This window comes from Mustela erminea, chromosome 10 (assembly GCF_009829155.1).
Source record: "Mustela erminea isolate mMusErm1 chromosome 10, mMusErm1.Pri, whole genome shotgun sequence".
NCBI classification, from domain to species: Eukaryota; Metazoa; Chordata; class Mammalia; order Carnivora; family Mustelidae; genus Mustela; species Mustela erminea.
Window position 1 is genome coordinate 75,875,280 of NC_045623.1, and position 15,533 is coordinate 75,890,812.

A 15,533-nucleotide genomic window follows, 5' to 3' on the forward strand; every position below is an offset into this window, starting at 1 on the left:
TCTGCCTGTGCTCGCTCTCACTCTCTCTCTCTCTCTTACAAATAAATAAATAAAATCTTAAAAAAAAAAAAAAAAAAGAGATACCAGAAGAGGATAATAGAGGATAATAGTAGAGGGTGACTACCAGACCACAGCCCTGCAGCAGGGATCAAGAGCAAACAGTCCAGAGCTGCGCCCCGTCAGAAGGCTCCTCTAGAGAGATTTTATTCAAGAAATGAAACTGACAGACCACCTGACACATCTGAATGTCTGGAGAACAGATCCATACAACTGAGGAAGAGTTTGGGATTGAATTAGTGTAAATTCACAGAAAACTAGCGAAACAGAAGGCAAGACTGTTAATTGACTTGCGCAGTGAAAAGCGCAATGAAAAAACAGTAATGCTGTCATCTATGAAGAGCATTTCATGGTCATGGTATATGACTGAATGTGGAAGTATGGGAGGACGGACTTCCTGTGAGGAAGCAGTGAGCGCGACAGAGTACTAAATCTCTACCGTCCACTGTTAGAATGTCAACAGGTAATGCCCAAAATAGAAATATTAACAACTGGCAGTAGAAGTATGTTATTTAGAGATCTGGAGGTAAATACCAAACAAATTACTTGGAAGAGCTGAAAGGATGCCTCCTAAAGGTAGGAAATCAAGTAGCAGCCGTAACAGGGGGAGGGGGGGGCGGGGGGGGGGAGTGCTTTTTTTCTTGTTCATTTTTGTTGGTAACAAGCCTTGCAGAACTGTTTTTTCTGAATCACGCACAGGTACAACTTTACTAAGAACAAACCCTGAACTAACTTGCACAGGATTACACAGCCTACAGCGGTAGGAATGGGGCTTCTAATCTAGCTGCTCTGGTTCTCTGACCTATTTGTCACGTCTCTACCAACAGAGCCAATGAAGTCTATTCGAAATCTAGGTGACTCATACTTGACCACATCCTACTTACTTAACGCCTTACTAGATACTGTCTTATGTTATTTTGTAATTACTTTTGATAAATCATATGTGGATAAATAATCAGTTTAGAATAAAGGTAATTAAAAGACAATACAACCAAATGTGTGGACCTTATTTGGACCCAGATTAAAACAACAACAACTATGAAAAGGCATCTCTAAGATAATTACAGACATCTGAGCATGGATCACGTGTCAGAAGATATTACGGAATTAGGTTAATGTGAGGTAATAGTATGATGGCTCTATTTTAAAAAGTTCTTCTCTCAGAGATGTTTACTTAAATATTTTATGGTAAAATGACATAATGTTTAGGATTTGCTTTAAAATAAAATCTAAGGGGCGCCTGGGTGGCTGGGTGGGTTAAGGCCTCTGCCTTCGGCTCAGGTCATGATCTCAAGGTGGGATCGAGCCCAGCATGGGACTCTATGCTCAGCAGGGAGCCTGCTTCCTCCTTCCTCCTCTCTCTCTGCCTGCCTCTGCCTACTTGTGATTTCTGTCAAATAAGTAAAATCTTTTATAAAAATAAATAAATAAAATAAAATAAAATCTAACTTTTTAGAAATCCAAATAATAAAAAAAGAGACACATTTCTGTGAGAACAGGGCCTTCACTATTCACATATGCTAGAGACCCCCAGACAGGATCAGACTCTTAAGTCATTTGCCATTTGACATTCTATGCTTTATCTGGGTAGGCTGTCATTAAGACTATAGTACTACAGTACTGGGGCTCCTGGGTAGCTCAGTCGGTTAAGCATACCTCTTAATTTCAGCTCAGGTCGTGATCTCAGGGTCATGGGGCAGAGTGCCAAGCTGGGCTCCCTGCTCAGCAGGGAGTCTGCCTGAAATACTCTCTTGGACAGTAAATAAATAATTTTTTTTAAAAAATAGAGTATGGTACTTGGGGTGCCTGGCAGGCTCAGTGAGTGGAGTGTGTGACTCCTGATCTTGGGATCATGAGTTCAAGTCCTGTGCTGGGTGTGGAGATTATTTTAAAAGATAAATCCTTGGGGCGCCTGGGTGGCTCAGTGGATTAAGCCGCTGCCTTCGGCTCAGGTCACGATCTCAGTGTCCTGGGATCGAGCCCCGCATCGGGCTCTTTGCTCAGCGGGAGCCTGCTTCTCTCTCTCTCTCTGCCTGACTCTCCGCCTACTTGTGATTTCTCTCTCTGTCAAATAAATAAAATCTTTAAAAAAAAAAAAAAAAAAGATAAATCCTTTAAAATTAATTAATTAATTAAGAGTATGGTGCCATTCTGTTCTCCAAAGATAACTTAGTTAAGGCAAAGGGAGGAAATAAAATAAAAGGTTGCTCAACCAAGTCTTTATATTTTTTCATGAGAAATTTTATGTATCTATGACTTCATAATATATATATATATATATATAATTTTTTTTTTTTTTTTTTTAAAGGGAGGATAGGCACTGCGATCCTCAGCTGAGAAGTGAAGAGCTAATAGCTGGTTGCCATCACATCGTTCATCTTAAGTACGAAGAGTGGAGGGTAGGGGAGAAATGGAATACATCACGGGTAAGAATGTAAAATGGTGAAGTAGCTCTGGAAAAGAGTCTGGGATTTCCTCAGTAGGTTTTTGTTTTGTTTTGTTTTTTAAGGTTTTTTTTTTATTTATTTATGTAAGTAATCTCTACAGCCAATGCAGGGCTCGAACTCACGACCCTGAAATCAAGTGGCAGGGTTCTTCCCACTGAGTCAGCTGGACACCCCCTCAGTAGGTTAAATATAGTTATATATTATAACTATATTATAAATAAGTTATAAATATAGTTACTCAGCAACCGAGAGAATTTTATGTTCACACAAACACCTGAACATTAATGTTCACAAGCTATTATTCACAATAGCCAAGAAGTGGAAGCAACCTAAATGCCCACTAACTGATAAATGGATGAACAAAATGCGGAATATCCACACAGTGGAGTATCATTTCACCGTAAAAAGGAATAAAGTATTGTTCCAGGCTTCGACATGGATGAATCTTGAAACATCATACGAAGTGAAAGCTGGTCACAAAAGACCACATACTGTATGATTCCACTTAAACGAAATGTCCCAAATGGGCAAATCTATTGCGATAGAAAGTAGATTAGTAGCTGCCTAGGGCTAGGAAAGGTTGGGGGAAAGGGGAGTGTGACTGCACCTGGGTACAGGGTTCCTTTCTAAAATAAGGAAAATGTTCAAAAACTCACCATAGTGATGTCTGCACACTCTGAATACACTAAGAAACGTGTGATTATATACTTTCAATGGGTGGGCGACAGCATATATCAATCACATTTCGAGAAAGCTGCTACCTAAAGAAAGGGAGAGGAGAAAGCAGGGCACATCATGTTCCCTCCAGGGAAACATGGACCTCTGTGGTTTTGGAGGCTAACCATGAACAAATTGACTTCGTCTGCTCCTCTGAACACAGGGAACTTTACTGTTTGGATTTTTTTTTTTTTTTTTTTTTTTAATGAAGGCAGGAAAGGAACCCCAGCAGAGAGCTAGGGAATCAGTGAACGTAATCATTACTTCTTACTTAATTATTATCCTGAGGAAAGCATAAAAAGGATCTGGTTTTTAAAACCCTCTTTTGGGGGCGCCTGGGTAGCTCAGTGCGTTAAAGTCTTCGGCTCAGGTCATGATCCCAGGGTCCTGGGATGGAGCCCAACATCAGGCTCTCTGCTAAGCAGGGAGCCTGCTTCCTCCTCTCTCTCTGCCTGCCTCTCTGCCTACTTGTGATCTCTGTCAAATAAATAAAATCTTTAAAAATAAATAAATAAAACCCTCTTTTGGTTTCTTTCCTTAGTATTCTGAATCTCTTATTCAGTAACTTTATTTTTTTTTTACTTAGGACTAGACAAGAGGAAGGGAATTTTGCCTAATCTTTTGACCCAGAATCCTCCTGTACCTGAACTTTTGTCCCCTTAAGCAGATACTGCAACTGGAGTGCACAAAGTGTATGAAAATTTTTGAATTCGTTAACATTTATGAGTCAGGAGATTTCACATAAAAAATCTAGATTTCCAGCCTCTCTTGAAAAATAGGCAGGCAGAGTAACAGGTAATAGAGAAGAACGTTTCTTTTAAATTAAGCACGGTAATGAATTAGCTTTGTAAACGGATATCCAAAGGACTCACAGATACTCGAGCCAGTTCTCACTCTAAAACGAGGGAAGAGAAGGTAAGGAATCAGGCAGACAGGGACTGGGTGTACCAGAGGCAGAAGCTGGAGACAGAAGGGCAGACATCTTTAGAGCTACACGCTGAGCTAACACAGGCTGGGACAGTCTTCCTGTTATTCTCTGTCAGAGCTGCTCTACCCTTCCTTTGCAGCCTTTACTACAGAAGAACTGAGTATTGACTTGTGTTTAATGTTGGTTTCCCTACACAGACAAAAAACTCCAGGTGAGGGACGCCTAGGTGGCTCAGTTGGTTGGACGACTGCCTTTGGCTCAGGTCATGATCCCGGAGTCCCGGGATCGAGTCCCGCATCGGGCTCCCAGCTCCATGGGGAGTCTGCTTCTCCCTCTGACCTTCTCCTCGCTCATGCTCTCTCTCACTGTCTCTCTCTCACTCTCTCTCTGTCAAATAAATAAATAAAATCTTAAAAAAAAAAAAACAACAAAACACCTCCAGGTGACTCGTGTAGTCTTATCACCATACTCTTCACTTAGCACAGTACCTGGCACACAGCAGACACTTAATAAATATTTGCCGAATGATTAAAAAAAGGACTGAACAAATGATGTGGAAAGGGATCTGGAAACAGGGAATCTTGAGGAAACAAAAATCTTATCACGTCCATTTTCACTACAAAGGAAAGGACTGAACACTGTCATAGAGTTACTACAGATTTTTAGAAGTCTGTTTCCAAATATCCACAGGATGCTTGGTTCCGCCTCCCTCAGAGGGAGGAATTATGTCCGCCTCCCTGCAGGGTTTTTGTACTTCCTATAGGGCTTTATTACTCTAGTCCTGTCTCTGGCCCCTAACCTAAAAACTCCAGTTCATGGTCAGCAACACAAAGGTCCTGAGTCTGACAGAGAAAGGAGGTCACTCTGTGGCCCACATATCTGCACTTACAGCAAGGTGCAGTCTTCTGGAAACATCCACTGCAAAACTCTCCACAAGGGAATGGCAGAGAAAACAGCTTTGATTCTTATTAAAATATATTATAAGCTATATGGCCCCATTTGGTCAGTGAAACAAGAATAAAAACATCAAAAGAAAAAAACCAAGTCAGAAGTGGAATCACCACAACTTCTAACAGTTCTACCTGATAACAAGGACTCGGTGTCATCACATATAGCACATAGTAAGATTTAACCAACTGCCACCCCCATGTCTTCTATGACCTTTCTGCTCACATCTGGGTTCCAATTAAAGTTCATCCATTGCATGTGGCTGTATTGTCTCCTAAACCTCTCTAACTTAGGAACAGCTCACCTCCTCCATTTTTGTTTACTCATGTCACTGACCTTTTTTTCCCCAAAAAGTCTAGGTCTGCTGACTTGAAGCACATCCTACATGTTGGATTTGTCTGAGTATGTCCTCAATATTAGATTCGGGTTGAACATTTTTGACATAAACACTCTGTAGATGATAGATATTTACTACTGCACCACATTAGAAGGCATATAATGTCAGATTCTCATATTGGTGTTGCTAAATTTGATCATCTGGTTAAGGTACTGGCCCTCAGACCACTTTTTCCCCCTTGTGGTTAGTAAGTTCATTATCAAGAAATTAGTACAAGGGGTGTCTGGGTGGCTCAGTTGGTTAAATGTCCTGGGGTCCAGCCCCACATCGGGCTCCAGCCCCACATCGGGCTCCCCACTCAGCAAAGAGTCTGCTTCTCCCTCTTCCTCTCCCTCAGCCCCTAACCCTGCTCATGCTCTCTCTCTCTTGCATATATAAAATCTAAAAAAAAAAAAGAAGAAGAAGAAGAAGTTAATAGGGGAATTAATAAGTCAATTTTCTTAGTGTGATAATGGTATTGTGGCTATGTAGAATATCTTTGGTTTGGGGTTGGTTGGTTTGTTTGTTGGAGGGGGCAGAGAATCTTAAGCAGGGGCTTGATCTCACAACCTTGATCATTACCTGAGCCAAAATCAAGAGCTGGATGCTTAACCAACTGAGCCACTCAGGAGTCCCATAATATCCTTGTCTTTAGGAAATGCAAGTGAAATATCAAGAAAAACTACCAAAAACTCTGCAAATTACTTTCAAGTAAGGGAATACTATGAACAACTCTAATAATGGAATAAAGGAATAATGTCCGCCTCCGTGCAGGGTTCTACCAACCATTTAAGGAAGACATTAAACCAATTCTTTACTATATTCTTCCAGAAGACAGAAGCAGAGGGAATATCTCCTCACTCATTCTAAACAGCTGGCATTACACTAATAGCAAAATGGGACAAAGACATTACAGGAAAAGAAAACTACAGACCAGTATCTCTCATGAACATATAGACATAAAAATCCTCAACAAAATATTAGAAAATTGAATCCAGCAATGAATTAAAAGAATTTATCCCAGGTACACAAAGCTGACTTGATTTTTGAAAATCAGTTAACATAATACATCAACATCAACAGGTTAATAAAGAAAAAAAAGCACAAGATTACATCAATAGTTGCAGAAAAAGCATTGACACAATCTAGCACCCAATCATGATAAAAACTCTCAGTAAACTAAGAAATGAACAGAATGTTCTGGACTTGATAGGGTATATCTACAAACAACCCACTGCTAATATCACTTAATGGTGAGAAACTGAAAGTTTTCCCACTAAGATCAGGAACAAGGCAAGGATGGTCCCTCTCACCATTCCTTTTCAACATTGTACTGGAAGTCCAAGCTAATGCAATGAGAAAAAAAAAAAAAAAAAAACAGAAACAAAAACAAAAACAAAGAAATAAGATAAACTGATAGGGAAGGAAGACATAAAACTGTCTTTGTTCACAGATGACACGACTGTCTACGTAGAAAATCTGAAAATATTGACAAAAAAACTCCTAGAACTAATAGGCAATTTTAGCAAGATACAATATTAATACATAAAAGTCAATCACTCCAATATACTAGCATTGAACAAACGGAATTTGAGGGGTGCCTGGAGGGCACAGTGGGTTAAGCCTCTGCCTTCAGTTCAGGTCATGATCTTGGGGTCCTGGGATCGAGCCCCACAGCGGGCTCTCTGCTCAGCAGGGAGCCTGCCTCCCCCTCTCTCTGCCTGCTGCTCTGCCTACTTGTGATCTCTCTCTGTCAAATAAATAAATAAAATCTTAAAACAAAAAAGAAAAAGAAAAAACGGAATTTGAAATTTAATACCATTTACATTAGTACCCCCCAAAATGAAATACTTGGGTTTAAATCTAACAAAATACAAGATCTATATGAGGGACAATGTAATCCTAGATGAATGAAATCAACGAAGAACTAAAAAAATGGAGACATCCCACATTCCATAAGAATACTAAATATTAGGACGCCTGGGTGGCTCAGTTGGTTGGACGACTGCCTTCGGCTCAGGTCGTGATCCCGGAGTCCCGGGATCGAGTCCCGCATCGGGCTCCCAGCTCCATGGGGAGTCTGCTTCTCCCTCTGACCTTCTCCTCGCTCATGCTCTCTCTCACTGTCTCTCTCTCTCAAATAAATAAATAAAATATTAAAAAAAAAAAAAAAAAAAAAAAAAAAAAAAAAAGAATACTAAATATTACCAAGATGTTAGTTCTTCTAAACCTGACCAATATAGATTCAAGGCAATCCCAATAAAAATCCCAGCAAGTGATTTTATGAATACTGACCAACTGATTCTAAAGTTTCTATGGAGAGGTAAAACACCCAGAACTGGCAACACAATACCACAGAACAAAGGTGGGAGACTGGCATTCCTAACTTCAACACTTACCATAACACTATAGTCATCGAGACAGTGTAGTACTGGCCAAAGACGAGACAAACAGATCAATGGAATAGAGAGCCCAGAAACAGACAGATAGATTTTATATATATATATATATATATATATATATATATATAGTCAACGAATCTCTGAGAAAGGCAGCTGTTTCAACAAGTGATGCTGGAACAACCGGACATCCACTTGCAAAAAAAAAAAAAGAATCTAGGTAGAGACCTTTCAAAAAACTCAAAGTGGGGGTGCCTGGGTGGCTCAGTGGATTAAAGCCTCTACCTTTGGCTCAGGTCATGATCCCAGGGTCCTGGGATCGAGCCCTGCATCCGGCTCTCTGCTCAGTGGGGAGCCTGCTTCGCCCTCTCTCTCTGTCTGCCTCTCTGCCTGCTTGTGATCTCTGTCTGTCAAATGAATAAATTAAAAAAAAAAAAAACTCAAAGTGGATCACAGACCTACATATAAAACAGAAAGCTCTAACAGTGTTAGAAGACAGAGGAAAAATCTAGATGACCTTGGGTTTGGCAGGGACTTTTTTTTTTAATTAAAAAAAATTTTTTTTTAAGATTTTACTTATTTATTTGACAGAGATCACAAGTAGGCAGAGAGGCAGGTAGAGAAAGAGGGGGAAGCAGGCTCCCCGCTGAGCAGAGAGCCCGATGTGGGGCTCGATCCTAGGACCCTGGGATCATGACCTGGGCCGAAGGCAGAGGTTTTAACCCAATGAGCCACCCAGGCACCCCTTGGCAGGGACTTGTTAGATACAGTGCCAAAGATGTGATTCAGGAAAGAAAGAACTGTTATACTAGACCTCATTAAAATGAAAAACTTCTGCTCCATAAAGAGAATAAAAAGACGGGACACCTGGGTGGCTTAGTCGGTTAAGCCGCTGCCTTCTGGATCAGGTCATGATTTCGGGGTCCTGGGATCGAGTCCTGAGTCAGGCTCCTTGCTCAGCAGGGAGCCTGCTTCTCTCTCTGCCTCTGCCTCCCACTCTGCCTGCTTGTGTGCTCTCTCTCTCTCTCTGATAAATAAATAAAATCTTTAAAAAAAAAAGAGAGAGAATGAAAAGACAAGCACCGTTTGGGAGAAAATAATTGTAAAAGACAAATCTGATAAAGGACAATGATCCAAAATATACAAAGAACTTTTAAAACTCAATAATAAGAACACAGACAACCTAATTAAAAAGTAGGCTAAAGACCTTAATAGAGTCCTCACCAAACAGGATATATGGATGACAAATAAACATATAAAAAGATGTTCCACAGAGCACCTAGTTGGCTCGGTTGGCAGAGCATGTCACCCCTGACCTCAGGGTTGTGAGCTCAAGCCCCATGTTGGGTGTGGAGTCTAGTTAAAATAAATAAAATAAAAAAAAAAAAAAGATGTTCCATACCGTATGCCAATAGAGAAATGCAAATTAAATAAAACAGCAATGACATACAGTACATGCCTATCAGAATGGCCAAAATCCAGAACACCGACGACACCACAAATACGGACAAGGATGTGGAGTGACAGGAGCTCTCATTCACTACTGGCAGGAATGCAAGGTGGTACAGCCATTCTGGAAGACGGTCTGGCAGTTTCTTACAAAACTAAACATACTTGGGGTGCCTGGGTGGCTCAGTGGGTTAAGCCTCTGCCTTCAGCTCAGGTCATGATCTCAGGGTTCTGGGATCGAGCCCTACATCAGGCTCTCTGCTCAGCGGGGAGCGTGCCTCTCCCTCTCTCTCTCTCTCTGCCTCTCTGCCTCCTTGTGATCTCTCTCTGTGTCAAATAAATAAATAAAACCTTTAAAAAAAAAAAAACTAAACATACTCTACTGTACACTCCAACAATCATATTCTTTGGCATTTACCCAAAGGGCTTGAAAACTTATGTCCACAAAACAAAACCCTGCACACAGATGTTTACAGCAGCTTTATTCCTAACTGCCAAAACTTGGAAGCAACCAACATGTCCTTTAGTGGTTGAATGAACTGTGGTAGATCCAGACAGTGGAATATTATCAAGTGCTAAAAAGAAATAATCTATCAAGTCATGAAAAGACACAGAAGAGCCTTAAATGAGTATTTTTTTTTTAATTTATTTATTTATTTGACAGACAGAGATCACAAGTAGGCAGAGAGGCAGGCAGAGAGAGAGGAGGAAGCAGGTTCCCTGCTGAGCAGGGAGCCCATTGTGGGGCTTGATCCCACGACCCTGAGATCATGACCTGAGCCAAAGGCAGAGGGTTTAACCCACGGAGTCACCCAGGCGCCCCGCCTTAAACGAATATTGCGTAATGAAAAAAGCCAATCTGAAAAGGCCGCAATCTCTGTGATTCCAACTATATGACCTTCTGGAACAGGCAAGACTATGGAGTCAGTAAAAGGATCAGCATTTTCCACAGGTTGGGGAAAGGGAGAGATGAACAGGTAGAGCACAAAGGATTTCCAGGGCAGTGAAACTGTTCTGTATAGTAATATAAAGGATACATGTCGTCATACATTTATCCAAAGCCACACACAGTGTTGACATCAAGAGTAAACCCTACTGTAAATTACGGGCTTTGGGTGACACTGGCACGTCATTGCAGGTTCATCTACTGTTAACAAATGGAGATGGTGGTGTTGACAGTGGGGGAGGCTGTGCGAGTGTGGGGGCAGAGCGTTTATGGGAAATATCTTTTGCTATGAACCCAAAACTCCTCTGAAAAAATGAAGTCTTAAAAATAAAAACTCTGCAACTTACTTTCAAACAGTACAGAAAAAATGTGTCTGTCTACAGAGACAGAACAAATATGGCAAAACATAAAAATGTTAACTAGAAAATCTAGTTGAGAGGATCCTGATGCTTACTGTGCTGTACTTTCAACTTTTACTGTTTTTTTTTTTTTTTTTGTAATTTTTCCAAAGCAGAAAGTTGATGTGAAACAAATAAAAAGGATTAACAATGGGTCAGAACCGAAGCCCTGAGACCAGAGCATGTAGTAACCTTGGTCAGAAAACACTAAGATTCCCTAGAAGGCTGGGCCAGAATCTCTCCACTCCTTGAGGGAAAGGAAAAACAAAACAAAACAAAACAAAAACGTCACAGGCTGACTGTCACCCGGGAACCAAAATTCCAGCCACCAGAGGTGGGTCAGATGTCAGCCTAGGGACTGAGGTCATTGAGAAGTCACTGTGCTTACAACGCTCAAGAAGCTTCCCTTCTTCCTTCTTCACTTCCGTGTTCCTACTGAGAACATTCACCACCCAATTAAGAAACTCATCCAGGGGCGCCTGGGTGGCTCAGTCAGTTAAGCCTCCAACTCCTGATTCCAGCTCAGGTCATCATCTCAGGGTCCCAAGATCAAGGCCCATGATGGACCCCACAAGCACAGGAGAGTCTGCTGGAGATTCTCTCCCTCTCCCTAACCCCTCTCTCCCCCTCTGCCCCTCCCGGCCTCCCGCAGGTGTGCATGTGCACATGTGTGTGCACTCTCTCAAATAAATGAATCTGTAAAAATAATTCATTAATAAAGTGATCTGGGGGCACCTGCATGGCTCAGTCAGCTAAGTGTCTGACTTTGGCTAAGGTCATGATCTCCATGTCCTGGGACAAAGCCTGCAAGGTGTGGGGCAACCTGCTCGGCAGGGAGTCTGTTCCTCACTGTTCCTCTCCTCAGCACTGCCCCCCCGACCTGACACCCCCTCCTGCAACTCATGTTCTCTCAAATAAATAAATAAAATCTTTTTTAAGGTTCATTTATTTATTTATGAGAGAGAGAGAGCGCACAAACTGGTGAGAGAGGCAGAGGGAGCAGGAGAAGCAGACTATAATGGAAAACTTTAAAAAAAAACATATCTATCTGCCAATGTGATTAATTATATACAACAAGGAAAACCGTTTGGGACACAGGAAGCAGTTCGGGAAGAAAATACAACAAAAATCACCTTGAATTGCCTCTGAATGATGGAACTATAGGTGTGCTTTCTAATATGAGCCTTATTTTATCTTCAAATAAATCTCAAACACACAGACACACACACAGTTTTATGAAAAACTCTGATTCCCGAGTTCTGGTCTAATTTAGAGCTTACTGCATCAAAAGTTGTTTCCCAAAAGACCCAGTCTCACTTATTTAAATATAAATGGTGATTTCCAAGAATCTATTTCGCAGTACATGAAAAAAGGTCTCTAATTCATGTTTTCTAAACCAGTCAGTCTGTTTGTGGCAGGCCCGTTCACGACTCATTTTGGATACAGAATGTGTCATCCATTTTTGTGTGGATGCTGATTGCCCAAAGGGAGGGAGCCAGGGCAAAGTGGAGGCTGGCGATGGCAGGCGGAGAAGCTGATGCCTCATGGGGGACGAGGGAATCCCACTGGACTTGCCAAGTGGGAGAGTGAAGATCGGAGGCTGGCAGAGCCGGGGTGAGGCCCCGGGACGCAAGAGATGCCGGCCTCGTTCTTCTGGCCGACAAGGCTGCGAAGTCGGTCGGAGATCAGAACATGAAGGGCTCCGTGTGCCATGACGGGAAGTTTTGAACTCTTCCTGCTCGGGACCAGGGCGCAACGCTTCCTTCCAGCTCAGGGACGGGACTTCATTTGATTTAACATCCCAGGCGTTTGGCCAAGTATCTGGCATACTGCAGGAATTCAGCAATGTTTGCTAAACCGAATGATTTCTTCTCCTTCTAAGTGCCGAGAAGCAAGGGGAGAGTGGATCAGATGCTTTGCTTCCAGCCTTGACAGCCAGTCGAAAACCGTCCAGCTAATTCTCATCGCTGTGCTCGCTTCCAGGACGGCTTTTGCTCCGGTCGAGGTGGTCTTTAAACAAGACGTGTCCTTTCATTAGGATTTAGTCACTCGTGGTGCTTCACCAAGCCAAGACGGGCTTGCACCTCCCTCCTCTGTCTTCGTTCAGCTCTACATACAGCTGACGACGGAAGGCCAGTCACTGGGCCAGAAGTTCTCTCTCAAAACTTCTGGCATAAAACTGCTCGTAATAGTCTCTTTTTATCTTTTTAATGTCTGTAGTTTCTCTAGCGTTGTCCCTTTTCCATGGCCGGTGCTGCTCATTTGGCTCTGGTGCTCCCACGCTCTCTCTCCCCGGATCGCTACGTGGTCAGCCCTGCCACAGGTCTGTCCATTTTATCAGTCTTTCGAAAGGACGAACTTTGGGGTTTGTTAATCTTCTATAATCTAAGGTGGTTTTTTTTTTTTTTTTTCCCTTCAAACTCCACTCTTTATTATTTTAGTTCCCTTCTTTGGGTTTAATTTGCTGTACCTTTCCTAACTTCTTGAAACCCATGCTTCCAACACTGATTTTCAGCCTTTGTTTTTTCTTAATATACGCACTGAGGCCTGTAGATTTCCCGCTAAGCTTGATTTTGGTAGCATTACCCACATTCTAACGTAGTGTTTTTAATATTTAGTTCAAAATACTCTCCAATTTCCATTATGATTTTTTTCATTGATACAACGATTTACAAGTTTATCTCTTTGACCTCTAGACCTACAAGGATTTTCTAGTGATCTTTGTTACTGATGTCTAGTTTAATTCCATCATGGCCAGAGAATTTATTGCATGTGCTACCACTCCTGGGAAATGTGTTGAGACTTGCTACATATATTGCCTGAGGCTTCCTCTTCTAGGAAAGTCTGAACTCTTCGGTGTGACCTGAATCATGAACCTACCTGCCCCGTGAGGGACATCGTCCCACTGGAGCCCTGCCTGCTGGCCACGCGGGCTTCCCTGTGGTTTTCTGAAGACGCCAGGCTCTTTCACCCTTATGTGCCTTTGCCCATAATCTTCGCTTTGCCAGAAATGCCCTAGTGCTACTGTCTGCTCCTCCTCCTCATCCTCCTCTCCCCAGCTCAGAACGCCCCCCAACACCATGCGGCCTTTCCTACCCCCTCCCCATCCCTGAACTACTAGAGGCAGCCAGGACCTGCACCTGCTTTTCCCTCGCCCTCTCTCTTCCAGGCTGGGGCCAGAGTTCTCTTCCTAGAGTGCAGATATGGCCACGTCTCCTGTGCACAGTCCTTTCATCACATCCCCCTAACCAGAGCCTGAACTCGATGCTCCATACAGGACTCTCTCCCAGCCCTTCTCCGGGTCCCCACACCTGTGTTCCTGCTGTTCCCTCTACCTAAAATGCACTTCCTGCCTTGTTCCTGCAGCTTTCAAGTCCAGGCCCAAGAGTGGCTTCCTCCACCAGCTCCTTCCTACACCCCCACCCCCGACACTGCCCTTCCCCAGCACGTTAACCACTCCCTGTGTAATAGTAACAATCAAGGGCAGAGGTGGGGAGAACTTCCCTTCATGAACTGTTAATTATGTTATTTATTCTATTTCAGGAGGATCTGGGGGTTTTCACAGCAGAGTGCGGCCTTTGCAAAAGGCGGGCCAGCACTGTGGGCACCGCCTACCTCCCTCTGTCTTAGCCTATGTTAACACCCAGCACACTCACTTTTTAAAGTATGTCTTACCTAACCAGACTATGATTTCCTTAAAGGCAGGGGTTGAGGCTTATTTGATTTTGATCGTAGGAGACTAGCACAGTAACTAGCTTAATAGGTACAACTAAATGAACTTCACTGGTGGAAATAAAGGAAGACAATTTTCAATTCTAGATACCCAAATAGATATTTCAGAAGAAAGCGCTGCGCGCAGTTAATTCTTCACACTGAAGGCTGGAACACCACGTTTCCGCCAGGTGTTTCCAGTCCGTCTAAGAACCTTTAATGGTCCTGCTACATCAAACCCGAACATGGGGAGCTGGGACCAGGCCTCCGTCATGGACTCTGCCCCCAATCCAGTCTTCTATCCCACTTCCCCGGGCCCCTTCCCCCACCCCACCAAGATTCACATGTGGCTCTCGGCGATCCCTGCTGCTTCAGAAGTATTACTAATGCTATTTACCTGGTGCACTTTACCCAGGCCCCCTAATGTCCTACCTCCCTCATCAGGGTCCCTGTCTCAGAGTGCAGGTCCTTCTCAAAGCCCCCTCGATTTCACTCCTTCCTCCTCACCTCTGGAACACTTAACTGGGCCCTGTCTTACCCTTGGTTCCTTTCTCTGAGCCACAGCTTTCGGGCTGCCAAGTTCTCAGACCCTGGTGCTCTCGTCCCCTGTGCCCACGTTGCCTAGAACAAAGCTAGTAAGTGCCCAAGGTCACTCAGGAGTAACACCTGTTGACTGATGAAGTCATTGATCTCTCTACACGAGCTTCTCCCCATCCAATTCAAGGGCTGCTTGGGTGATACCCCCCAGGAATCCCCAGGAACTATCAGTGCTGTCCACATGAGTATTTCCTTGTAATCCTATACCTCCCAACCCCCTCCATGTCACCATGCAAAAGACATTCCTGCATAAGTGAGGGAGAGACAAGAGCCTGTTTTCCAGCTACAGGACAGAACCAGAGGCTTTTCAATGTTCTTCTGTTGCCCTAGAAATACATACACACATGCATACACACACAGATGTACAACTCAAGTTGCTGTGCCTCTTTCTGCCCTTCCAGAGTAAATAATCCTTAAATTCTCAGTTCTGTATTACTCTGTTCTGCTCCTACCTTCTGGGAAAATGTTCCTTTCCTGAGCCTTTTAAAAATACCCGCAGGTAAAAATGAAACTGTGATAGTATGATTTGGAAATTTAAATATGTAGCTCTAAGAAATGAA

The 15,533-nt window shown here is 42.9% G+C and overlaps 1 protein-coding gene and 1 long non-coding RNA gene across 17 annotated transcripts in view; one reads left to right on the plus strand and one right to left on the minus strand.

Annotated features, from left to right (window-relative positions):
• Positions 1–15,533, minus strand: part of ST3GAL3 (ST3 beta-galactoside alpha-2,3-sialyltransferase 3) — a 194,873-nt gene that overhangs the window by 130,534 nt on the left and 48,806 nt on the right. The window lies entirely within an intron of this gene.
• On the plus strand, positions 105–4,430 carry LOC116567878. 4 transcript variants are annotated; one of them, XR_004276393.1, is made up of 4 exons: positions 105–633; positions 757–911; positions 2,366–2,483; positions 4,347–4,430. It is a non-coding gene; the product is annotated as an uncharacterized LOC116567878 (long non-coding RNA). The 4 variants fall into 4 exon arrangements; XR_004276395.1 differs by lacking the exon at positions 2,366–2,483; XR_004276392.1 differs by lacking the exon at positions 4,347–4,430 and having other exon boundaries at positions 2,366–2,694.